Raw genomic sequence first — 26,711 nt, forward strand, 5'->3', positions numbered from 1 at the left:
GTGGTTGCCCTATATAGGTAACCTGTGCCCTTGTACTGGCAATATCGAAGTATGACAGTATGTGCTGGCGGAGGTCCATACGAACACTACGGACTCCGCTGTTGCCCTGGAAGCGGTAGGCACTGCCCCATTTTTCATTCGTAATGCTAAGCACCTTGCCATACCGCGACAGGACACGGCCGATTACTTCATTGGGACACTCAGGGGGTACGTTAAATACCCGCACAGTCCGTATCCCAAAGCCAGATGGCACTATATGCACTGTTCCGACTGTTCCATCGAAGTCGCGGAACGTATGTTCGCCCTCGAGTGCCAGGCCATACTTTTCGTATTTCTCTTGGTCGAGAAATTTCACGAATAACGAGAATAGTACAAAATCCATTTTCCGGTACTTTCAGATCACCAAATATCCATTCCTGTATTTCAAAGGCCGTTGGCCGTCTCGCTGCTCTGTCGAATACGCATTGAATACTGTTCGACCGGTTCGACATATTCACCGCAAAAATATCAACGCTGGAAAAACCAAGAACAAACGAAAACGACCACGAAACGCGACTCGCGACCCGCTACAGAACACAACGGACCGTCCGACCGCGGGGTGCTTCTTAACATTCTCCGCTTTTGATTTAAAAACAGTAAAAGTGTCTCCAGATACCGATTTGTCAACGAACTGTATGTAAATTTAATGAAACCTCATTTTGAAAACAGGCTACTTATCTCCAATTACACAGGAGATTTGTAAATAATAATTCAAGATCTCTAAGGATAAAGACTGAAGGAAGGAGAACGAGAGATGGTAATGAGCGGCAAACTGGAAACAAATACGAACTGCAGTCTTAAGCCAGAAGGGTCTAATTCAACATGTGTTAGTATACTGATGTACGTATGCGCCTATCGTGTAAGTTGCATTGACCTTCATCAGAATAGGACAAGTTCAGGAAGTTTACAAGCAACCAGTGCGGTGTTACTAATGTTTTGGTTATTTATCTGACTGCGAGTTCCGTAAACCGAATAAACCGACGTATTTTCTTCGGCACAGGAGATCGATAATTTCATTCTGTGTAGTCTATCCGTTGTGGTCTAGAACATTTGGTTGTACGTTCGCTCTTCAACAAGTGAAAATATCTAATACAGGAAGTAACTGGGATGATAACAGCAATTAGCGTCTTCAGCATATTCTGCACTCACTTAACTCAAATATATACCTCATAGACAAAAGAATGTGTATACGTAAAATTTTCCTGAAAGCCTACGTAATAAAATCCTTTCCAGTTCTGTAAGTCTTGCTCTAACTTCGAAGCGCCAAAAATAAATAAATCCCTCATCGAAACTACTCTTCGTGTATTAATGAACCTGAGATACAGAGAAAATCGCCAATAACATTATAGAACGAGACAGTGTCTATCCTCACTAAAAGAAAAACCATACATCGTAATTTTTACAATGAATGGAACTGTGTATACCTGAGTGGTCACAGTTCTCTCACCACATCTGCTGCAGAAAAGACAACACTCAGGTATTTACAGTTCTGTAAGAGCGCCTGGACTTTATCATTACTAAATTGTGATCTGAGTTTATATCTGCTCCTGGATGTGCCTTACAATCCAATATCTGATTTTGGAAACTCTGCCTGATGATGATGTAATCTAACTTGGATTTTCCCTTACCTTCCAACCATTTTCAGGTATACCTCCTCCATTCTACAGCTGATGGTTGTCCATATTCGCAATTGCGAATATGTTTAATGTATTATCGCAAAAGATTTTGCGACAAAAGTATCCTCAGCAGTGGTAGACGAAATTTTCTGATGATTGTATTGAAAAAATTAAGAATAAATCTGTGACCACAGAATATAACTGAATCGTCATTGTTTTTCCTTATACGCTCTTCCAGAGTCAATTATAATCAGAGTAGTGTATAAGCCCCACACTGTAGACAAAACCGTACAAATTAAGAAATGCAGTTAATTAGTTTGACAGTTGAAGACAATGAGAGCTTGTACTGGGAAACGATACAACACAGTAAGTATGTAACACTGTCCTGATGTGGGTTTGCTAAAGTAAACAGGATTTTTACAACTACGTTTCCGATGTATTCAAAAATGAATTTTCACATTGATTAGTTAGGAAATGTAGTTTTACGGCACTGAGACATGGATGATCTGGGTTGGTCATCAAATAATGAAAAGACGCATATTGGGAATTATGGAAAGAGGCAGGTAAACAAGTATTGTAGGAGAGAGATTGGAGCAGAAATGATTGTAGAGTTGTGAGGGACATGCAGCAAGAGAGAGGATGTTTCTTTCTACATCTACATCTACATCTACATCTACATCTACACACATACTCTGCAAGTCACCGTGTGGTGCGTGACGGAGGGTACTTTGTACCACTAATGGTCATTTCCTTTCCTGTTTCCGTCTTCTTCTTCTTCTTCTCTTCAGGTATCAGGCGAAATTGCGTGTTACAGTACACATCGTTACCGGGATCCCCCTCTGTCTCTTCTTTCTTTGCACTTACAATTTCTAGTCTTTAAGGGCAGTCTGTTACTCTCCATTCTTTCTAGGTTTTTGTTACATTTCCTCCTGTAATCAAGAATTTTATAATTTTGAACAATTCGTTTTTAGTTTTTCTCTAATATCTTGATTCCTTAGTCTGTATTCTATTGTACGACCTATAATTCATCTATTTCATTTCTTATGCCTGAATACGATTTCCGTGCTTTTTGCTAATAACCCTGGTCTCGCTTTCATAGAGCAATGTGGGGGCTGCATCTTCTTGTAGAATTTAATTTGAGTATATTTCCTAGTTTTGTTTTTAACGTTCCTGTTAATTATACCACATACCCGGCTGCATTTACTAAACTTAAATTCTATACCTTTGCTACAGACATATGTCACCTCACATCATAGATAATTGAAGTGGTTTACCTGCTCCCAAATTTTCTGATCTTCTTTGAACCTCTGCCTTGACTGTAGTGTGTTCTTTCCCCATGAAGGCCAGTGTCTCGTTCTTTCTGTTGAGATCTCCATGTCAGTTTCGCACTTACTTGTTTCAGTGAGTAAATTCCTTTCTGAAGGTCCTCTTCCTCATCTGCTAGAATCACTGCACGTCAGCATGTTGTAAGTTATTTAAAAGAGTCCCTCATATATGAATTATTTCATGTATGTAAATGTTAAACAAAGTTAGGAACATACAACAGCCTCGTCGTACTCCTTCGTTAATTGTTATCTCATTAGTAATTTTTTCATTGAGATCTAGAGTGACAGTCGTGTCTTGATATAAACTTTGTACCGCATTCATTAAATGTTTCGGATGTCCGCAATTCGTCGATTTCTTTCAAAGTTTCTGTCTATTGACACGTCAAAAGCTCTTTTAAAATTTATAAAAGTAATGTGCTTTTGTTTATTATATTCTCTGCGTTTTTGTATCACCTGCTGTGAAATAAAAACTGCATCTAGGTAGAGCGTCCATTCCTAAATCGATTTGTTCCTCAAGCAGTACTAATTCCGTTATCTTTTTGTCTTGTGTTTAAAATTTAGGATATATCTTCTATGCTGAGTCCAGTGAACTTGTTCCTCTACAGTCACCGCACAGCCTTTTGTCTCCTTTTTTAAAAATTAATATCACTCCAGTCTATACGGAAATTCTTACTCTTCCAACATTCGTTTAAGAGATGTAGCGGTTGTAGATGTTGCATCTTCCCTCCATATGTTAGCAATTCAGCAATAATACCGTAGCTTCTAGCTGCTTATCTCTTCTTAAGCGATGTTAAGGCATATTTATGTCATCAGACTGTATTTAATCTATTCCCTTGTCGTATATTGTTTCACTTTCATTTTCTTGTGCTGTATCATCATACTGTAATCATTTATAATAATCTACCCATCGTTTTTCTTCAATATTATTTGTGTCTTCTCTTTACTGTTGTGTTTAAAGTTCTTAAGACCTTATTGGCCAGTTCTATCTTCCGTGAACATCCTTTTCGATATTAGAAATAAATCTATCATACTGTCCTTGGTGTGCCTTTGTCGTTAAACATTTAGGAATATTTCTTCTTTCCTTATACGACTGGTTTCATATGCATCCTGTTTTTCTTTAACAGCTTTTCTTACATTCTCGTCCCAAATTTTTAGGCCCTTTATTTTCCTTATTTTTTCTCATACTTGCATCCTCCTAGAGTCACTCAACGACGACACCGTGCCGCAAGCCTCAGCAAACACTCTCTGATTGCTGTTCACCTTGTTCATGTATACAGAGAACAACAGCAGTACTGTCTCACTTCCCTGGCGCATTCCTGACGATACCCTTGTCCTGACGAACACTCACCGTCGACGGCAGCGTACTAAGTTCTACAACCTAGGATATCTTCGAGACACTTACATATATGGGAACCTATTGCGTATTCCCGTACCTTGGATATCAATATGCAGCGTTGCACCGTGTCAAACACTTTTCGGAAATTCAGCAATGTCGAATCTACTTGTTGTATTCATCCACAGTTCTCAAGATATCATGCACGGAGAGAACTGAGTTTCACACGAGTGGTGCTTTCCAAAATCGTGCTGACTCAGATTTTTCATCTCACGTTAATTTACTGGGAATATGTTAGAGAATTTTGTAGCAAATAGATGTGAAGAATATTGGTCTGTAATTCTTGGGGTCCGTTCTCCTGCCTTTCTCATATGCAGGTGCCTTGGATCTTTCCGCTGGGCCTGGGCAAGGGATTCGAAATGAATGTAAGCCACGTAGGTGGCCAGTGCCATAGTCTTTTTAAAACCGAACTGGGAGTCTTTTCAGTTGTTTCTCTAAGCCAGGGATGCCTGTCACTACGTCCTCCACACGGGAGTCTGTGCGGAGGTTGAACGACGGTATGGTTGTACGATTTTACTGCGTGAACGATATCTGAAAAGCGAAGTTTGAAACTTCGGCTTTCTTTCTGCAATCTTCTACCGCCACACCAGACTCGGCAGAAGTCTTCTACCCGCTTAGTGATTTTACGTACCACTAGAATTTCCTCGATTTCTCAGTAAGGTCTTTTTTTAAGGTGTGACGGTGGTAGTTGTTGTATGCTTCGTGCATCAAACTTTTTAAAGACCCACTAAGTTAGTCTGTCGTCAATTGCGCGTTCTCTTTTTACCCGAAAGTGCCATATTTTTGATTCCTCAGGAGGTTTCCCAACGTTTTTGTTAAACCACGATGGATCTTTTCGGATCTAAATCCACGTACTAGGCACATGCTTCTTCAGAGCGGGATTAGAAAAGATAAGAAAAGAAGCAGGTGATCACTTAATGAAATGTGGACGGATGATATTACACTCATGCTCATAAACTAAGGATCATGCTGATACATAGTGTAACAACGCTCTGGTGGGCTGTTTGCGGGTTTAAATCACCTCGGGGTATGACCATGCGGTGCATTTGACCTGCGGTCGCCGCACGGTGGCGCTGGCGGCAGTCCACATACGCAGAGGTGTGTTGGTGCATGTCAGAGTACGGTGCAGCGAGTAAGTGTGCAGACGTTTTCAGACGTGCTAATGGTGACTGTGTCTTGAAAATGGCTCAAAGAACACATATTGATGATGTTATGAGGCAAAAATAGACATAATGTCTTATGGGATAACAGCAATCAGTGATTTTATAATTTTACGTAAGATCCGTCTTGGTTGCAATTTTTTTTTTTTTTATTATTCATATGACCGGTTTCGGTTCATTGAGAACCATCTTCAGATCTGTAAAAACAATTATACTAATTTACTATTTCACGGAAGCAAATCTTTTTTATCCTATCTAATCAACATCAAATGTACCAGAACGTACCTGATATTTCAGTTACAGGAATAACCCGTCCAAATCCAGCAACTTTCACATGCTACGTCACATAAAATTGGTTGGCAGAGGGCACGTCATTTATATTAATTAAAACACTATTACCGACAGACGCCACCTGTCGGTAATAGTGTTTTAATTAATATAAATGACGTGCCCTCTGCCAACCAATTTTATGTGCCGTAGCATGTGGATTTGGACGGGTTACTCCTGTAACTGAAATATCAGGTACGTTTTGGTACATTTGACGTTGATTAGATACGATAAAAAAGATTTGCTTCCGTGAAATAGTAAATTAGTATAATTGTTTTTACAGATCTGAAGATGGTTCTGAATGAACCGAAACCGGTCATATGAATAATAATAAAAAAAAAATCCATCAAGACAGATCTTACGTAAAATTAAAAAAAAAAGATGTTATGAGGGGTAGAATACTAGGGCGACTGGAGGCTGGACAAAAACAGCAGGTCGTAGCACAGGCCCTCCGTGTGCCACAAAGTGTGATCTCAAGATTATGGCAACGACTACAGCAGACAGGAAACGTGTCCAGGCGCTACATTATGGGACGTCCACAGTGTACGACACCACAAGAAGACCGATATCTCACCATCTGTGCCCGCAGACAGCCACGGAGTACTGCAGGTAGCCTTGCTCGGGACCTAACCGCAGCCACTGGAACAGTTGTCTCCAGACACACAGACGACAGAACAGACATGGTTTATTCGCCCGGAGACCTGCAAGGTGCATTCCACTGACCCCTGGTGACTGGAGAGCACGTAAAGCCTGGTGTCAGGAACGCAGTACATGGTCATTGGAACAGTGGTCCTAGATTATGTTCATGGACGAGCCCAGGTATAGTCTGAACAGTGATTCTCGCCGGGTTTTCATCTGACGTGAACCAGGAACCAGATACCAAACCCTTAACGTCCTTGAAATGGACCTGTATGGAGATCGTGGTTTGATGGTGTGGGGTGGGGCTGGCCGGAGTGGCCGCGCGGTTCTAGGCGCTACTGTCTGGAACCGCGCGACCGCTATGGTCGCAGGTTCGAATCCTGCCTCGGGCATGGATGTGTGTGATGTCCTTAGGTTAGTTAGGCTTAAGTAGTTCTAAGTTCTAGGGGACTGATGACCTCAGAAGTTAAGTCCCATAGTGCTCAGAGCCATTTGAACCATTTGTGGGGTGGCATTATGATTGGTGCACATGTCTTTGACAGAGGAACTCAGGTGTATTGGGAAGACTTGCAGAGGTCGAAGCTTGGTGCAAGAATTGCTAGTTGATCCTGGCTCTGAGCACTATGGGACTTAACATCTTAGGTCATAAGTCCCTTAGAACTTAGAACTACTTAAACCTAACTAACCTAAGGACATCACACACATCCATGCCCGAGGCAGGCTTCGAACCTGCGACCGTAGCAGTCCCGCGGTTCCGGACTGCAGCGCCTTGAACCGCACGGCCACCGCGGCCGGCCTAGTTGATCCTCAGTACAAACAAATGTAACGTACTACAGATTAGTCAGCGGAAAGACTCATTATTATATGATTATTTCATATCAGAACCATCGCTGGAAGCAGTCGCATCTATTGAACATCTAGGACTATGCGTACACAGCGATTTAAACTGGGACGATAATATAAAACTAATCGTAGGTAGGTCGGATGCCAGCCATTCACTGGATGATTCTTCTTGTGTAGTCCACCCACAAAGGAGACAGGCGCTCGTTCGACCAAGACTTGAATATTGCTGGTCAGCTTGGGATTCGTACAGACATGGTTGACAGAGGAAGTAGACAGTACCCAAAGAAGAGCAGTGTCTTTTGTCAGAGGTTCATTAGCACAAATGCGTCACGGACCTGCCCAGTAAGTCCAGTGGCAGAAGCTGAGAGAGAGACGATCGTCATCGCGATGGTTCAAAAATGGTTCAAATGGCTCTGAGCACTATGGGACTCAACATCTGAGGTCATAAGTCTCCTAGAACTTAGAACTACTTAAACCTAACTAACCTAAGGACATCACACACACCCATGCCCGAGGCAGGATTCGAACCTGCGACCGTAGCAGTCCCGCGGTTCCGGACTGCAGCGCCAGAACCGCTAGACCACCGCGGCCGGCCCGCGATGGTTCACTTTTAATCTACAGAGTGCGTACGTCCTTAGAAGAATCAACCACTTTGATGGCTGACGGACATTTTGAGGTTTTGCTCTTCGACTGTTTTCGACAAGCATAAAGTTTGTTATCTCTTTCACGAGTCACCAGTTTCGATCTTGCAGGCCATTTTCAAGCACAGCAGGTGTCGATGTGTTGCACTATTATATTGCTGTATATATATTACAGAATTCATAGCGGTAAAATCAGAGAGATTGGCGAGCAGACGGAGGTTTACCTGCGATCGTTCTTTACCCGCGCCTATCGCGACCGGAATAGAAAACGGTGGAAAGTGGCTTTGGTGTGCAAAGTACTCTCTCCCACACACCGTAAATTGACTTGCTGATATCTGTGTGACTAGCGTTGAGTAATACTGGAAAGTAGAATTAAATCTTCTTTTAACATCAAAATTAGTAACTACTTGGTGGTGGAGTAAATGAAAGAAATCTTCTATGCAGCGAAAAGGTTACACGATTTGCTGAAAGGGAGAGAAATAGTACACCTGTTTGCACATGTGGAAACTGCCTTCAGTAAAGGAGGCACTATTATTAGTGATATAGCAATAAGGTAAAAGTTTTTAAAATGTGCATACGGAACGTAATATTGAATTTTAGTGGAACGAGGACGACCGTAAAGACGGCAAATAACAACTGGAAGTGCTTAGGACATGAGATGAGGCAGTTAAGAGCGGCAGTCCCAAATACATCGAGGACAAGTAAACATCTGGAGGGTTGCTTTCCGCAAAGCTGTGCTGGTCTCACGCAGGAGGTAAGAGAGGCACGCAGTAGTCAGTAGCTTTTGTTGAAGATCGTCATGATACAGTTACATATCAAGACGATCTTCAGCAAAATCTATTTAATTTGTTAATTTTTATTTCTAAAATTATGTAGCGATGTAATAATTTTGTATAAGACACTTACGGGAACCTATTAATGATCCTTCACCTAGGTTCTGAAGGATCGCTTCGCCACTAAAATATAAGAAAGTACGTTGTAATTTGATTGTTCTTGAATATTTCAAAATGGTATGCAAATAGGCCTTTGGATTCTAGATATTACACAAACAAAGGCTTTTTAAATGGCTCTGAGCACTATGGGACTCAACATCTTAGGTCATAAGTCCCCTAGAACTTAGAACTACTTAAACCTAACTAACCTCAGGACATCACACACACCCATGCGCGAGGCAGGATTCGAACCTGCGGCCGTAGCAGTCCCGCGGTTCCGGACTGCAACGCCAGAACCGCTAGACCACCGCGGCCGGCAAAGGCTTTTTAAACTACTGTAGTGAAACAAAACTATTAACTTCGCAAGATAGAGGCCGTTGCTTGTATTACATGACGTAAACTAAGACTGTTCTATGTTGCTGTAAACAAGCACCTCTATATCCTTCTGCCTGCACACCTGTAACAACATACGGTGACATGAACTGCCGCGAGATCGATGAAATGTAACAAAAATGGTTTGTTGCTCAAAGGGGATTTGATTTTATAACGTGGTGTTCATTTATTGTTCTGGGTAAGTAAATTAATTTTAATTCTGTAATTTTTCCTTCTATTTTAGCACTGAAGATGGCTATTGAGAGCCGAAACTTTGACTTGCAACAATGATAAAAGCTGGCAGAATGAGATTTTCACTCTGCAGCAGAGTGTGCGCTGATATGAAATTTCCTGGCAGATTAAAAGTGTGTGCTGGACCGAGACTCGAACTCGGGACCTTTGCCTTTCGCGGGCAAGTCCTTTACCATCTGAGCTACCGAAGCACGACTCACGCCCGGTCCTCACAGCTCTACTTCTGCCAGTATCTCGTCTCCTACCTTCCAAACTTTACAGAAGCTCTCCTGCGAAACTTGCAGAACTAGCACTCTTGAAAGAAAGGATACTGCGGAGACATGGCTTAGCCACAGCCTGGGAGATGTTGCCAGAATGAGATTTACACTCTGCAGCGGAGTGTGCGCTGATAGGAAACTTCCTGGCAGATTAAGACTGTGTGCCTGACCAGAACTCGAACTCGGGACCTTCGCCTTTCGCGGGAAAGTGCTCTACCAACTGAGCTAGCCAAGCACGACTCACGCCCCGTCCTCACAGCTTTTCTTCTGCCAGTTCCATATCAGCGCACACCCCGCTGCAGAGTGAAAATATCGTTCTGGAAACAAACCCCAGGCTGTGGCTAAGCCATGTCTCCGCAATATCCTTCCTTGCAGGAGTGCTAGTTCTGCAAGGTTCACAGGAGAGCTTCTGTAAAGTTTGGAAGGTAGAAGACGAGGGACTGGCAGAAGTAAAGCTGTGAGGACGGGGCGTGAGTCGTGCTTGAGTAGCTCAGTTGGAGAACAGTCCGCCTTTAGCCGCGGAGCAGCTCGGACTTGTTTACGTCCCGGCTGCGAACGTTCGCGGAAGAAGCGGTGTTTACACCGTCGTCACTCGCGTGTGTTATTGTTTGAATCGAACGCAATGGCACACAATTTCCGAAAAACCACGATACAGTTCACGTTCTGTAACGAGTACGCACGACCGAAGGCTTTCGAAATCGAACGTTTCTTGAGGGACGAAGTGCAACTTAATTACACGGAAATTATTGGAATTCATTTATCAATCGTGAGCAGCACTCTTTATGTAAAGATGATTGACGACGCAGCATGCGATAGGATCATTGAAGCCGCCAAACGAGGATTTCAGTTCCGACACTCCGATGGTCATATTGGCGAAGTTTTAGTCGCTCATTCTGGCCTGGGCGTGCGTACGATTCGAGTCTTCGAGCTGCCTTTCGAGGTACCAGAATCCTTGGTCACTGAAGCGCTCCAGCCATATGGCAGAGCTATCAGTCATACGGCCGAACGTTGGGCAAGTTTTAGCACGTATCCAGTGCTCAATGGTGTCCGACAGGTGCGAATTGCGCTCACGAAACATGTGCCATCGTACATCAACATTGGCGGCTGTCGAGCAATTGTCATCTATGATGGACAGCCCCGGACATGCTCCGGGTGTGGTGGTGAAGGACATCTTCGATCTGCGTGTATGCAGAGGAGACTCGTGCAACTCCCCAGCGGAGACCTCCAGAATCCGACTACACCAACGTCACTGCCGATGACTTACGTGGCGGCGCTTCGCGGGGAGGTGACGCCGAAATCGGAGCGTACTATCGAACCGACGCCGCAGTTGATCGAGGCGCCTTCGGACCCCACTGAAGAAGGAATGGCTCAGACCAACCTCCAATCCCAGACATTACAGGTGGTGCAGAAAGAGGATGACAGCATCACAACAGTCATGGAAGCTGAAGTGGAACGGCCCCAGGGCGTTGTGGCGGCGGCGAGAGGGCAGGTGATGCAAGATTCGCCAACACCAGAAGCCGAGGTTAGGGCCCGCAAACAACGCTCGCCAAAGCGCCGCAAGAAGCGCCGACTAAACTCTGCGGAGACGCTCCCTTCTCTTCTTGGGAGCCCAGATGAGTCTAACACTATGGACCTGTCTGACTTGGAACCACAAGCTTCGGATGTCGCAGATCATATGAATTCGGACAGTGAAAAGATGTCATGTCGCTCCGAAGACGCATCCGCTCAGGGGCCTGCTACCCCTTCTGCGGTGGAGTCTCAAGCTGCGAAAGAACAGCAGATGTCACACATCACTGCCGCACAGGAAAATTTGGAGCAGCCCAATAATATCAGCTGGTATGAGCAGGACGACGAAATCACCGATGCGGACCATTCTACTGGTGGGGACTCGCATCCGTCAGCATCTCGAGAAACCTAATGTCACAGGGACACGTCCGTCGGGCGACCATCTGCGGATGTGCAAAGGGACTATCGATACGGTGAAACTTTGTCATTTTAACATCATGTGGAGATGACGGCTACTCGACCCCAGGCATACAGAATAGGGACAGTGAATGTAAATACCATTAGATCGCCCGTGAAACAGCAGTTGTTCAGGGACATGATATACGCGTCGCATGTGGATATACTGATGGTGCAGGAAATTTACATTCCTGAGTTCCAGGAAGTCCATGGATACATCTCCTACACCTCGCCGCACTCGAACAACGACAGTGGAACGGCAATATTGGTCCGGGACGGGATTCCGGTTCGAGACCTGGCTTATCTACCTTCGGCACGAGGACTGGCGATAACTGTTAATGGAATTCGCATTCTCAATGTTTATGCCCCTTCCGGCACAGACAACAGACGGGCGCGTGCGAGATATTATTCGGAAGAGATTGTGCCCTTATTTACCGGCAGATTCGATCATTTCATTATAGGTGGTGACTTCAATTGTGTTTTAGCCCAAAAAGACCAGACTCCACATTACAATACCTGTCGTGAATTGCATGTGCTCTACCGGGACCTGGAGTTACGTGACACCTGGGACATGATTCATAGGAACCGTGAGGGATATACTTTTTATACCAGTCACTCGGCGAGCAGACTCGATCGCATATATGTTTCGGTTGGCCTACAGGATAAGGTGGTCGACGCGGAACGATGGCCTGCGGCATTTACTGATCATCTGGCTTACATTTGTACCATATCACTCCCTAGGCAAAGTGTGTGGAGAAGCCGCGGGACATGGAAGCTCAATTCATCACTTTTGGCTGACCCCAAATGTCGTCAGAGAGTCGAGGAGGTATGGGCCACATGTCAACGCCGTCTACCAACATATACCTCCGTGCTTCAATGGTGGCTCGAGTGTACTAAACCGGCAATAAGAAGAGCTCTCATACAGTATGGTCGCGATAAGACGAGATGGCAAAGAGACACTCTTGATTATTATTACACAATGCTTCGTGAGCTGTCCTTCCAGTTGCCGTCGGCAGAACATCATGCGGCAGTTCATCGTGTCAAGGCACAAATCCTATCGATCACGCGACGACGACTGGATGGCATCCCAATACGGGCAAGATGTCTCGACACCATCACTGGGGAACGTACCTCGATGCACCATGTGTCGCGGGAACATAAACGTTACCGCCGGACATTGGTAACAGTGCTCCACGGTTTAGATGGCCGTCAACTGACAACACAACAGGACATTGCAAATGAATTTTTAGAGCACTTCCGCCGCCTCTATGCCGGTACACCGACGGACCGTCTGGTGGGGGAAGAGATACTGCAACATCTGCAAACGACACTGACAGAGACGGATAAGGCAGCGCTTATGGAGCCACTCACAGAAGACGATATAAAAGTGGCACTCACAAAGGGAGCGGCCCATAAATCACCAGGGCCAGATGGGATTACGCTAGAGTTTTATCGAGAATTCGTGGACATGATGATGCCACAGTTGGTGTCGATGTACAATGAGGCGATGCGTCCGGACATGCGCCTACCGTCGGATTTTGTGACGGGCTTTCTTCTTCCCATCCCGAAGATGGCGGGGAGTCTCAGTGTTAGTCAACATCGGCCTCTCACTATGCTAAACACCGACTATAAAATCTTTGCACGACTACTAGCGTCTCGTCTCAAGCTGGCGATATCCAGGACAATATCCCCTGATCAGGCTTGCCTAGGGGTGCGAAGCAACATCTCCTCGGCGTTAAGTGAATACCGTGACGTTATCGCCCTAGCGGAAACGTGTAAAATGCGAGCAGCGATGATATCTGTGGACTTCGATCGTGCGTTCGACAGGATAAACCATGACTTCTTGGCGTCAGTCATGAGCCGAATGGCGATTCCACCTGTTTTCATCTCCATCGTTATGAGGCTAATACGAGGGGCTACATCGAAGGTGATTGTAAACGGTCGGGAAGCGGGCTCGATTCCTATTAACAGCTCAGTCCGACAAGGGTGACCACTCTCCATGATGCTGTTTGCGATAGCGCTTGAGCCGCTGATGTGTGTTATGAGGCGCTCACTTACTGGGATAGCGCTTAATGAGAACTCTTTTGTTTGTCGCGCATATGCGGACGACCTGATCCTTCTTGTCAGATCAGGACATGAAGTGCGTCAGGCTGTTGAACATCTAGACTCTTACGGGACGGCGGCAGGCAGTGTCGTTAACATGACGAAATCCAAAATTATGCACATTGGACGGGGTCTGGAAGACGTACCGGGACCTTTTCAGACGGTGGAATCGCTGAGATGTCTGGGGATTACATTTACCCGTTCACTACGGCGGTCAGCGGCGGCGAGTTCTCGGCGGCTTCTGCAGAATGTTCGTCTGACGATACGGAACAACTCACTGAGAGCCTTTGACATGATCCAACGTGTGGCATACACCAACGTTCACATAGCGTCACGACTGCCCCATTTAGCGCAGATCCTACCAATACCGAAGGGTATCGCAGACCGCCTCATGGCTGCCTTTGGTTACTATGTTAGTACTGGGATGTTATTTAAGATCAAATATGATACGTTAACGCTACAGTTCCGGAACGGTGGCCTCAACCTCACAAACGTGCGAAACAAAGCTCTGGCGCTTTACATGCGAGCGATGATACGCAATTGGCAACAAAGAAAGCATACCATAACGTCAGCTCTAATAGAAGTACTTGTTCCGCCTTCGTACGAACCCCCTATTGCGGTGGGCAATATTTCGCCTTCTCTTGCACACATTGCCTCATTTCTTGTTGATTACAGTTATATTCGTCTGAAAGTACCTTCGACGAGACTACCCACGACTCGGGAGATCTATAGATGCTTGATGGATCACCATGGCCGCAACATAATGGAATTCAAATACCCGTCGAGAACGTGGAACCACATTTGGTGTGCAGTGCATACTCCATTACTGTCAACAGCAGCGAGATCGATGTGGTATATTCTTATAAACCGTAAACTTGTGACCAGGAGTCGATTACATACAATTCATATGGTCGATTCTCCTCTTTGCAAAACTGTGGACTGTTAGCAACAGAAGAACATGGTTTAGTGTGTGGCGCAGCGAGGGACGTCTGGATGCTGACGCGTCGAATACTGGCCTTCCTTCGGCGCACTAACTACACAGAAATCACATCGGATGTACTTTTTCTACCGGACAAGACCTTTTTTCCCAAACAAAAGACGTATGCGGTCAATTGGATCGCTGGACATGCGACGAAATATTTGTATTCGTACGATATTAAGTCCGTGATGGATTATTGGATGTATTTACAAGAACAACACGAGCTCATACGGCTTCATACGAAATACAGGACTTACTTTTCCAATTTTTTAGGAAGTGTTTTTCACAATCCACCCATCAGCTGGGGTGTCCCAGCACTGGGAAGACTCCTGCAGCAGAACGACTAGAGACAGTACTGCGCGGTTCAATTATATTGGCATATAGCACACTGAGAAGAAAACTGGCCCCTACCTGTTGGCGCCAGTTATGACTGCATTATGTTAACGCGAAAAAAAAAAACCACACGCAACGATGGTAAACACCGAAACCGCCTCAGATAATCCTTCGAATGGTCGACGCAGGAGAAATAAATACCGCCCACACTGGCAGAAATGGTCAAGATTATATGGCTTTCTGCCGGGTTTATGATGCGACACCGCGTGCTGCAGGGATTGTGATGCAGCTGATAACTTCATTTTCACTCCCGCCCGTGACTAGTATTGTCATTTACTTTATTTTGTTACAAAAAAAAAAAAAAAAAAAAAAAAAAAGAGGGCTGCCTTTGCGTTCATTTTATGGTTTCCAAATTGTTTTTGCTGTCTCGATACTTTTCTTATCCCTAGGACAGCACAATTGCACGAATAAAGATTGTTTGTTTCCCCTGCCTTCCTGTTCCCCCCCCCCCCCCAAAAAAAAAAAAGTTGGTAGAGCACTTGCCCGCGAAAGGCAAATGTCCCGAGTACGAGTCTCGGTCCGGCACACAGTTTTAATCTGCCAGGAAGTTTCAATGATAAAAGCTAATGGGATTGCGATTAACTTTTGTGTGCCTCTCTTTCCTCGCAGCCTATGGTCGTTGTGAACAACGGTTCCTGATGGAATCAAAGTTGGTCTTACACATGTTCTGTCGGAGACAGAGCTGAAAGTGTTGCTGGCGACGGGAGTACGCATACAGGTTATACAGACACGTGACGTGTGGACGAGTATTATCGTGTTGAAAACTGGCACCGCGATACTGTCGCATGAGAGGTAACTCACTACAGTGCAGGATGTCCGTGACGAACCGTTGTGCCGTCAGAGTTCCCTCTGTCACCACCAGGAGTCATATCCGACGGCTTCCCACAGTACGACGCCAGCAGAAACACCGCTGTGCCTCTCCAAAACAATGGAAGAATAGGAGCTCTTCCCCGGCCATGGCCGTACTCGCCGACGGTGGTCATATGGTGTTGTGCAGAGCCGCTTTCCATTGCTGAACACAGTGCGGTGCCTTTAAGTAGTCCATGATTTCCTTCCGGCTCCCGGTATCCGCACCACTCCAAACGCAGCCGTTTGTGTTACGGTGTCAGCGGCAACCTAGGCTTGGGACGGTAATTTCCTCGTCCGCCTGCTGCTGGTCTCTGTAGACCACCGGTGCGGCATAACACACAGTGTTTCGGATAATATACTACAACATCTCGATGACAGCCACAGATGTGAAGGGGTTACGATGTGCTTTTTACGCAGTATGGGGATTATCCCCTTTGGTGGTCAGACGTGGTCGATCGCGACTCTGCTAGCCCTCCACTCCCACACAGTCTAAACATAGGGTGACCCTCATATCCGAATGCCCCACAAATCTGGATACGGCACGGATCGCCCATCGTGTCAAACGCAGACCATAATGAGGCGGCAGTCTCAGGTGCTGATAACGCTGTCTCACACGCGTACGCGGCATTTCTGTGTTCTCAAGGTGATCCTGTAAGTTGTGACAATGTTCACACTTCCTGCCTGTCACACAGAATTACGGTTAGGTATAATCATTTACATAGTGGCAACCCACGAAGCTACTATGTCTTATATGTGCTTCACTTTTTTTGCCAACAAGATGGAGCTCCGCTGCACTCGTCAACGGCTGTTCGCAAATTCCTGGGTAGGAAATTTCCCAATCGTTGGATCGGACGCGGAGGACCCATTGTCTGGCCACCACGTTCACCCGACATTACGCCGCTTGATTTCTTCATGTGGGAATTCGTGAAGGACCGCGTGTATGCGACCAAAGTGGAAGATTCCATCCTTTCATCAAAATAATACACGGTGTAGTAGTTTAGCAGCTGGAAACGTTAAAATTGTTTACATATGTGAGAAAACTCGATGTACGCTTTGCTTGGTATAAACAACAACTCTGCGTGTTTGCTCTTTACGGATGTATTTTGAGTGGCGTGTCTTAGCTGCTTCAGTCTGTCTGTGTTTCAGCATTTTTATTGTTTTCCGCAGGTACCCGCTCATGGTTGTAAAGGGACAAACCGTGTAATTCAACCGATTATTACAGCACCACCTGTTAGTATACGGCCGGCCGGTGTGGCCGAGCGGTTCTAGACGCTTCAGTCTGGAACCGCCCGACCGCTAGGTCGCAGGTTCAAATCCTGCCTCGGGCATGGATGTGTGTCATGTCCTTAGGTTAGTTAGGTTTAAGTAGTTCTAAGTTCTAGGGGATTGATGACTTCAGAAGTTAAGTCCCATAGTGCTCATAGCCATTTGAACCATTTTTTGTTTGTATACGACCCAATACCAAACGTCTTACATTTCTGTACATTTCACATACGCATATTGCAAACTGGTTCAAATGGCTCTAAGCACTAGGGGTCTTAACATCTGAGGTCATCAGTCCCCTAGAACTTAGAACTACTTAAACCTAACTAACCTAAGGAATCACACACATCCACGCTCGAGGCAGGATTCTAACCTGCGACCGCAGCGGTCGTGCGGTTCCAGACTGAAGCGCCTAGAGTCGCTCGGCCACATTTATGTTTTGCATTATTGGATCCGATATAAAAACATTTTTTTTGTACAGAAAATCACGAAATCTGAGATAATCATTAATATGTGCTAATTCGGTAATTGATTTCATGTAAAAGCATGATTATAGGAACTTGTGTATTTTAATTGCCCTTTAATTACAACCTTACGAAATATAAACAGTAATCACAACTCCGTATTCCGCCAAAATCTGTTCACGTCATAAAAAACCAGCGTAATGACGATCTGGAATTCATGAAATGTTATCCACAAAAAATGGTTCAAATGGCTCTGAGCACTATGGTCATCAGTCCCCTAGAACTTAGAACTACTGAAACCAAACTAATCTAAGGACATCACACAACACCCAGGCATCACGAGGCAGAGAAAATCCTTGTCCCCACCGGGAATCGAACGCGGGAACCCGGGCGCGGGAAGCGAGAACGCTACCGCACGACCACGAGCTGCGGACTGTTATCCACAAAAGCAAATTTTTAATTAAGGAGAAAATCCGAAATTTTTATTTTGCGTTGCTGGGTCAGGTATAAAAGATATTTTTCACAATGAATTACGAAATTCACAATTACAGCCACTATGCATCAATTCGGTAATTTATCTCATCTAAAACTACTGCAGCAAAAACCTTTGCAATTAATTTTTTAAATTGTAAGTTATGTATTTGGTTCTTGTTTACTTTAATGATAAAAAGATATACAACGAGACCTGCAGAGGAGAGGTTTTACTTGTTGTTGCGAGTTTTGTACTGTTTATGGTGGCGTTGAGGAAATTCTCAATAAATACCAAGAAGATGTAAAGTGGTAAGAAACTTCCTGGCAGATTAAAACTGTATGCCCGACCGTGACTCGAACTCGGGACCTTTTCTTTTCAGGGGCTAGTGCTTACCATCTGAGCTACCGGAGCACGACTCACGCCCGGTCCTCACAGCCTTACTTCTGTCAGTATCTCGTCTCCTACCTTCCAAAGTGGTGTTCACTTTTAGAAAACCCGGATCCTATTGGTTATGATTACTCAAGCTGCGAAGACAGATTCACACCCTGGATTCGACGTAGAGAGTTAGCAAATATGAAATGAGTATTCCAATCTACTTAAGTTAGTCGTAATGACAAACTCTTGTTTGGAAGTACGTCGCTGGCTGGTATTAAATCATAAACATTCATAGTTGATTAGTAGACGGTACGTCGTACTGGTTAGCACATAATGATTAATCGTGCTGTAGAACCTCATGACGATGTGACTCAGCCCTATGAGTAGCGTGATCAGTGACAGAAAAAGAAAGTATTATTCCGGACGCCACCTGCTGGCCGCGGAAACTCGCGGGCAGTCGGAGCTCCGCTGTCCCACGGTACGTGCGGCCGGTGACGTCATCGGCAGCGGGTCCTCATTTCAATAAAGACAATCCGCGAGTAACGAGCGGTGACGGATGGCGGCGCTGACCTCAGCGGCTACCGCAACCCGACAAAGCCTGCCGTGCCGTGTTGTGCTGTACTATACTGTCCCGTGCTGTGCTGCGCTGTACCGTCTGAAGGAGCCGCGGCGCACCACCTGGGGACGGTGTGGCTCGCGTCGCATAGGGCGCCTGGGACGTCGGCCAGCGGCGCGCTGCCCGATGGGATTTGCAAACACAACGTTCAACAAACAAGTCATATACCTTAAGCGCTACAATTATTTCCTTCCCTTATACGTATAACAATTAATAATAGTAAAATAGAAAAAGAACAAGTTAATCCCCACAATTGTTTCTGTTGCGGCTATGGTGCCGCTTTGAAAATTAAAGTCATTTTCAAGGCTCTAGCAGATCAAGAGTTCTGTTTTACTGATTACTTTCAAACGAGGGCCCATCTCAAGCCGTGTCGATCGGAAACTGCGTCCACGTGTGAAACAGTCCTGGTTAGCAAGGACATGAAAACGGAAGTTACAGGGGCTGGTTACGCAGAAAAGAAATATTTTTGTAAAGCTGTAACATATTTATTTCCCAGAGTCGTCTCTCTCTCTCTCTCTCTCTCTCTCTCTCTCTATATATATATATATATATATATATATAGCAATACTTAGCATATATATATATATATATATATATATATATATATATATATATATATATATAGAGAGAGAGAGAGAGAGAGAGAGAGAGAGAGAGAGAGGGAGATATATATAAGTATATATATATAAGTATATATACTGGGTGATAAAAAAATCAGTATAAATTTGGAAACTGAATAAATCACGGAATAATGTAGATAAAAAGGTACAAATTGACACACATGCTTGGAATGACATGAATGACATGAACCAAAAGAATACAAAAGTTCAAAAACGTCCGACAGATGGCGTTTCATATCAGAATAGCAATACTTAGCATAACAAAGTTAGACACAGCAAAGATGATGTTCTTTACAGGAAATGCTCAATATGTCCACCATCATTCCTCAACAATAGCCGTAGTCGAGGAATATTGTTGTGAACAGCACAGTAAAGCATGTCCGGAGTTATGGTGAGGCATTGGCGTCGGATGTTGTCTTTCGGCATCCCTAGATATGTCGGTCGATCACGATACACTTGCGACTTCAGGTAGCCAAAGCCAATAATGGCACGGACTGAGGTCTGGGGACCAGGGGAGCCAAGCATGACGAAAGTGGCCGCTGAGCACACGATCATCATCAAACGTCGCGCGCAGGAGATCTTTCACGCGTCTGGTTCTAATAAAACTCCATGTCATTCCAAGCATGAGTGTCAATTTGTACCTCTCTATCTACATTATTCCGTGGTTTATTAAGTTTTCAAGTTTATACTGACTTTTTGATCACCATATATATATATATATATATATATATATATATATATATCTTCCTTTCCTTGTTTTGAAGAAAATTCGGTGTAATAGTAACCTTTACACGAAATAAACTCTTCATTAACAATAATTAAAACACTAAATGAAAGTAGTACGCTCAATTGTTACTGCATGTATCTTAATATGAAATAAAAGGTTTGAAGTAAAAAGAAAAACAGAATTAAGAAAACCTATCGTGTTTTAACGCAGGATATGCATTTCTTACACAGTAAGTAAATTTAACGACGAAAAGAAAAAAAATGTTCAAATGTGTGTGAAATCTTATGTGATTTAACTGCTAAGGCCATTAGTCCGTAAGCTTACACACTACTTATCCTAAATTATCCTAAGGACAAACACACACACCCATGCCCGAGGGAGGACTCGAACCTCCGATGAAAAGGCATGAACCAAATTGATGAATTAATTGGCTTCTGTACGAAGGAGCGAAATGGCGCTGCTGCCTGCATCTTACACCCTCGTCCAAACGTTAGAAGGAATCAGCTTAATACACACAAGGAATCACGCAGCAGTCGGCTAACTACAACACAGGAAAAAAAAAGGAGAAACAAGAACGGCAACCACAGCTCATAACAGATACTGCGGAACTGTGGAAGCAAAACAGACAACTTTTTCCTAATATTCTGTACAGTTGACATTGAAAGGCTGCTGACGCAGAACACGATTCAGAAACTGACTGCTGAAGCTGTTGCCATAGAACGTCAAGTAGATGTGACAATAATTGCTTGCCGGCCATAAAATGTGCGCACTGTTTCACTAGCTGAGCAGACTAGTGAGAAGGAAATGAATGTTCGAGCGCGACCAGGAACAATGCAAGAACACGCGGGTCTGATCATAGTCACAAAATTCTTCCCAGAGTCAGATGCTCAGCAGTTTCAATTACGGCGGCACAAATCCAACACCTAATAGTCCAAAGCACCCTCGTGTCAGCCACCCCGGATGAGCTCTCATGTATCGTGCAGCGCACTCAGGAAGGACTTGGTCCGACAACATCCATTCAATGGTCCAGGCAATAGTTATTCCCACACCGAGGAAATGGCGCTGCTAGCCCAGTCCCGTGTTGCTGCCCAGCCGTGTTTCCATCCACCAACCATCCTGAACGGGAAGCGGTCAACTCTACTCGTGAAGGCGCCACAGGCTCTAAATACACTCCTACTGCCGCTTCCCCGGCGTCCACGCGGCCACCAGAGAAAACGTACGAGCAGCAGTGATATCAACTGATGGTCACCAGAACCAAATCGAGCCGTAACATGGTTAACGTTTATCAACGAATTAGCACAGACTCTAATCGTACCAACTTGGGTTGTTCCAGATGGTTCGTTCTCAGTTTCTCTCCGACAACAATGGAACCCACCTGTCCTTTCAACTGGGAAACTTACGTACTGAAAGCTGTACATCCGTTTTTGATACCAATTCACTTTTTCTCTGTAATCTTCTCCATACTCTTGTCTTCCTTCCTACCACACACCTCCTGTTTCTTCTTCCTCCACAATCTTCTCCATCCTTTTCTCTTCCTTCCTGATTTAGGTTTTCCGTGATTTCCCTAAATCGTTTCAGGCAAATGCCGGGATGGTTCCTTTGAAAGGGCACGGCCGATTTCCTTCCCAATCCTTCCCTAACCCGAGCTTGCGCTCCACCTCTAATGACCTCGTTGTCGACGGGACGTTAAACACTAACCACCACCATCTTCCTTCCTACCCTACACCTCCTCTTTCTTCTTCTCTTCCATCCTGCCCTCCACCAACTCATCTTTCATCCTCTTCTCCTCCCCCATTCGGCATCTTGACCTCAGAATTTAGACTGACAATTCCAGAATGAGATTTTCACTCTGCAGCGGAGTGTGCGCTGATATGAAACTTCCTGGCAGATTAAAACTGTGTGCCCGACCGAGACTCGAACTAGGGACCTTTGCCTTTCGCGGGCAAGTGCTCTACCAACTGAGCTACCGAAGCACGACTCACGTCCGGTACTCACAGCTCCACTTCTGCCAGTACCTCGTCTCCTACCTTCCAAACTTTACAGAAGCTCTCCTGCGAAACTTGCAGAACTAAGTTTGGAAGGTAGGAGACGAGGTACTGGCAGAAGTGGAGCTGTGAGTACCGGCCGTGAGTCGTGCTTCGGTAGCTCAGTTGGTAGAGCACTTGCCCGCGAAAGGCAAAGGTCCCGAGTTCGAGTCTCGGTCGGGCACACAGTTTTAATCTGCCAGGAAATTTTAGACTGACAATTCTTCCGTCTTTATTCTATTTATTTTCATCTGCTGCTTTGCTTTCTACATCTAAATTACCTTACTGACTCTGCAAGCCACCATACGGTGCGTGGTAGATTGTACCAATGTTAGTCATTACATTACCACTCGCAGATTGAGAGTGTGAGAAACCTCTGTCTATAGACTTCGTTACGAGCCATGATTTCTCATATTTTCACGGTCTTTGCGCGAGATATACACTCCTGGAAATGGAAAAAAGAACACATTGACACCGGTGTGTCAGACCCACCATACTTGCTCCGGACACTGCGAGAGGGCTGTACAAGCAATGATCACACGCACGGCACAGCGGACACACCAGGAACCGCGGTGTTGGCCGTCGAATGGCGCTAGCTGCGCAGCATTTGTGCACCGCCGCCGTCAGTGTCAGCCAGTTTGCCGTGGCATACGGAGCTCCATCGCAGTCCTTAACACTGGTAGCATGCCGCGACAGCGTGGACGTGAACCGTATGTGCAGTTGACGGACTTTGAGCGAGGGCGTATAGTGGGCATGCGGGAGGCCGGGTGGACGTACCGCCGAATTGCTCAACACGTGGGGCGTGAGGTCTCCACAGTACATCGATGTTGTCGCCAGTGGTCGGCGGAAGGTGCACGTGCCCGTCGACCTGGGACCGGACCGCAGCGACGCACGGATGCACGCCAAGACCGTAGGATCCTACGCAGTGCCGTAGGGGACCGCACCGCCACTTCCCAGCAAATTAGGGACACTGTTGCTCCTGGGGTATCGGCGAGGACCATTCGCAACTGTCTCCATGAAGCTGGGCTACGGTCCCGCACACCGTTAGGCTGTCTTCCGCTCACGCCCCAACGTCGTGCAGCCCGCCTCCAGTGGTGTCGCGACAGGCGTGAATGGAGGGACGAATGGAGACGTGTCGTCTTCAGCGATGAGAGTCGCTTCTGCCTTGGTGCCAATGATGGTCGTATGCGTGTTTGGCGCCGTGCAGGTGAGCGCCACAATCAGGACTGCATACGACCGAGGCCAACACCCGGCATCATGGTGTGGGGAGCGATCTGGTACACTGGCCGTACACCACTGGTGATCGTCGAGGGGACACTGAATAGTGCACGGTACATCCAAACCGTCATCGAACCCATCGTTCTACCATTCCTAGACCGGCAAGGGAACTTGCTGTTCCAACAGGACAATGCACGTCCGCATGTATCCCGTGCCACCCAACGTGCTCTAGAAGGTGTAAGTCAACTACCCTGGCCAGCAAGATCTCCGGATCTGTCCCCCATTGAGCATGTTTGGGACTGGATGAAGCGTCGTCTCACGCGGTCTGCACGTCCAGCACGAACGCTGGTCCAACTGAGGCGCCAGGTGGAAATGGCATGGCAAGCCGTTCCACAGGACTACATCCAGCATCTCTACGATCGTCTCCATGGGAGAATAGCAGCCTGCATTGCTGCGAAAGGTGGATATACACTGTACTAGTGCCGACATTGTGCATGCTCTGTTGCCTGTGTCTATGTGCCTGTGGTTCTGTCAGTGTGATCATGTGATGTATCTGACCCCAGGAATGTGTCAATAAAGTTTCCCCTTCCTGGGACAATGAATTCACGGTGTTCTTATTTCAATTTCCAGGGGTGTATGTTGGTGGCAGTAGGATCATTCTGCAGTGTGTCGCAAAAGGCGGTTCTCTGTTCTCTGTCAATAGTGTGTCGCGAGAAGGATACGTTCTTCCTTCCAGGAATTCCCATTTCAATTCACGGTACATTCGCGTAATATTCGCACATACATCGGAACGGCCGCTAACAAATCTATCAGCACTCCTTTGAGTTGCTTTGCTGTTTTCCGTCAAGCCGTTCGTGTGGACATATCCATGACACTCGAGCAGTGGCTTCTTACACCTAGATATTTAAGCGGCGTCACAGTGTCATGCTGAACTATAGATCTGTTTCTGAAGGGGATCCGCCTTGAGCAAAACACAATTTTATCTTTACTTCTATTTTCTGTACATGATTCACTGACGTTTCAGCATTGTCATTTGGCTTTTATTTACTTGCTACTAAACAGTAATAGTGCTCTTTACTCCTTGTACGCATATAAATTTTAGGTTTTAACACAATATTTCCAAATTTGTTTGTTTATGTTTTTATTACACTTGTTTTCTTTCACAGTTTGTCATCTGGAACCATATGGAACTTAACGTAGAAAAGTTATTTACTTCGAAATCTTAAGACTGAGAATGTCGTGGTTACGCCTAACATTAATTAATTTTGTGTGGAAGATTGTGTGTTTCTGTGTTCGTGTGTGTGTGTGTGTGTGTGTGTGTGTGTGTGTGTGTGTGTGTGCCTTTGTAACTTTCACTGTCACTGTTTACAAATTACGAAAGGAGTCGCTTAAACTGTCTAATGTCTTCTGAGTGGGTGTTTTGATTCTTTGTTTGTGATGTTTAGCTGCCTCTTTGTGTGGGTGAATGAGTGAGTGAGTGAGTGAGTCTGTTTGTGGTTTTGTTTGTGTGTGTGTGTGTGTGTGTGTGTGTGTGTGTGTGTGTGTGTGTGTAAGTAGCTGAGGGTTGTTGGTTTTGTTTAATTTATTTAGTTTTTGTGTGTCTTTGAGGGTGGCGGGGGGGGGGGGGGACGCAGAGGGAAAAATGATGAAACCAGAAATGTAAGTGAAACATATTGAAAACACGTATACACACACACAAAATCTCCGACATAGATTCAATAGAGTCAGTTAACGTTGGGCTTAACTAGTCGTAAAATTTCGGAGTAAATAACTTTTCTACATTAAGTTGTATATGGTTCCAGATGACAAATTGTAAAAGCAAACACGTGCAGTAAAAAACAGGAAAATCACAGCATGTGGTAACAAAGTATGTATCTATACAAAACTTTGTTTGTTCTTCAGATTTATAAATACTGTCTTAAAAACTTTAATTTATGTGGGCACAAGTGGGAAAGAGTATTTTTTTTCTGTTTAACAGAAAGAAAATAAAGCCCACTGGCGGTAATTGTGAAACGTCCCCTTAGAACAATTATACACGACTGTGCTGATAAACCTCTTACACTATTTGCTTTTCAAACAGCTGAGCAAAACTGAACGTACTCAAACATTCACTAAAGTGACACACAATATTTTTAGCGCAACGCAATCTGACTTTCAATAATCCCTACAAAACAATGGCCCTGACTAACTTTAACCTATACCTTTCACAAATCACTTACCTCACAAAAATCTTCGGTACTGGAACTACTGCAATACAGCGAGCGCCACTACTGCCAGCTAAATAAAAGATTCAAACTACGGAAGGCACTAACTACTGATAGGGATAGTTAGCAAATGAAAGATATTAATAGAGAACAAACACTGTATTTACCTTAATATCATCATATATATAGCAGCTCATGACAAATTACAAAACTCCGCCATCTCTCTCCCCACATCCACCACTGCTGGCGGCTCACCTCCAACTGCGCAACGCTACGCGCTGTTCACATCCAGCTGCCGCTGCCTAACACTACAATGGCAGACAACAATGCAAACTAGCCACAGGCTGCACACAGCACAGCCAGTGATTTTCATACAGAGCGCTACGTAACGTTGCCAATAAGAAAATATAAACAACCTACTTACAATTGAACTTCAGTGAAACATGTCTGGGAAACAGAAGAAAGAGATAAAATTGTGTTTTGCGCGGATCCCCTCCAAAACCAAATCTTTTTGTAAGCAAACACGGACAGAAAAGTTTCACCGTCAAGACGAATAATAGTATATTCGAAGATTATACTGTTGATTTTCCTATTCATCTCTTTTAATTTACATTTTTCCACATTTCGAGTAAGCTGCCGTTCATCA

The sequence above is a fragment of the Schistocerca cancellata genome, chromosome 10, assembly GCF_023864275.1.
Source record: "Schistocerca cancellata isolate TAMUIC-IGC-003103 chromosome 10, iqSchCanc2.1, whole genome shotgun sequence".
Lineage (NCBI taxonomy): Eukaryota > Metazoa > Arthropoda > Insecta > Orthoptera > Acrididae > Schistocerca > Schistocerca cancellata.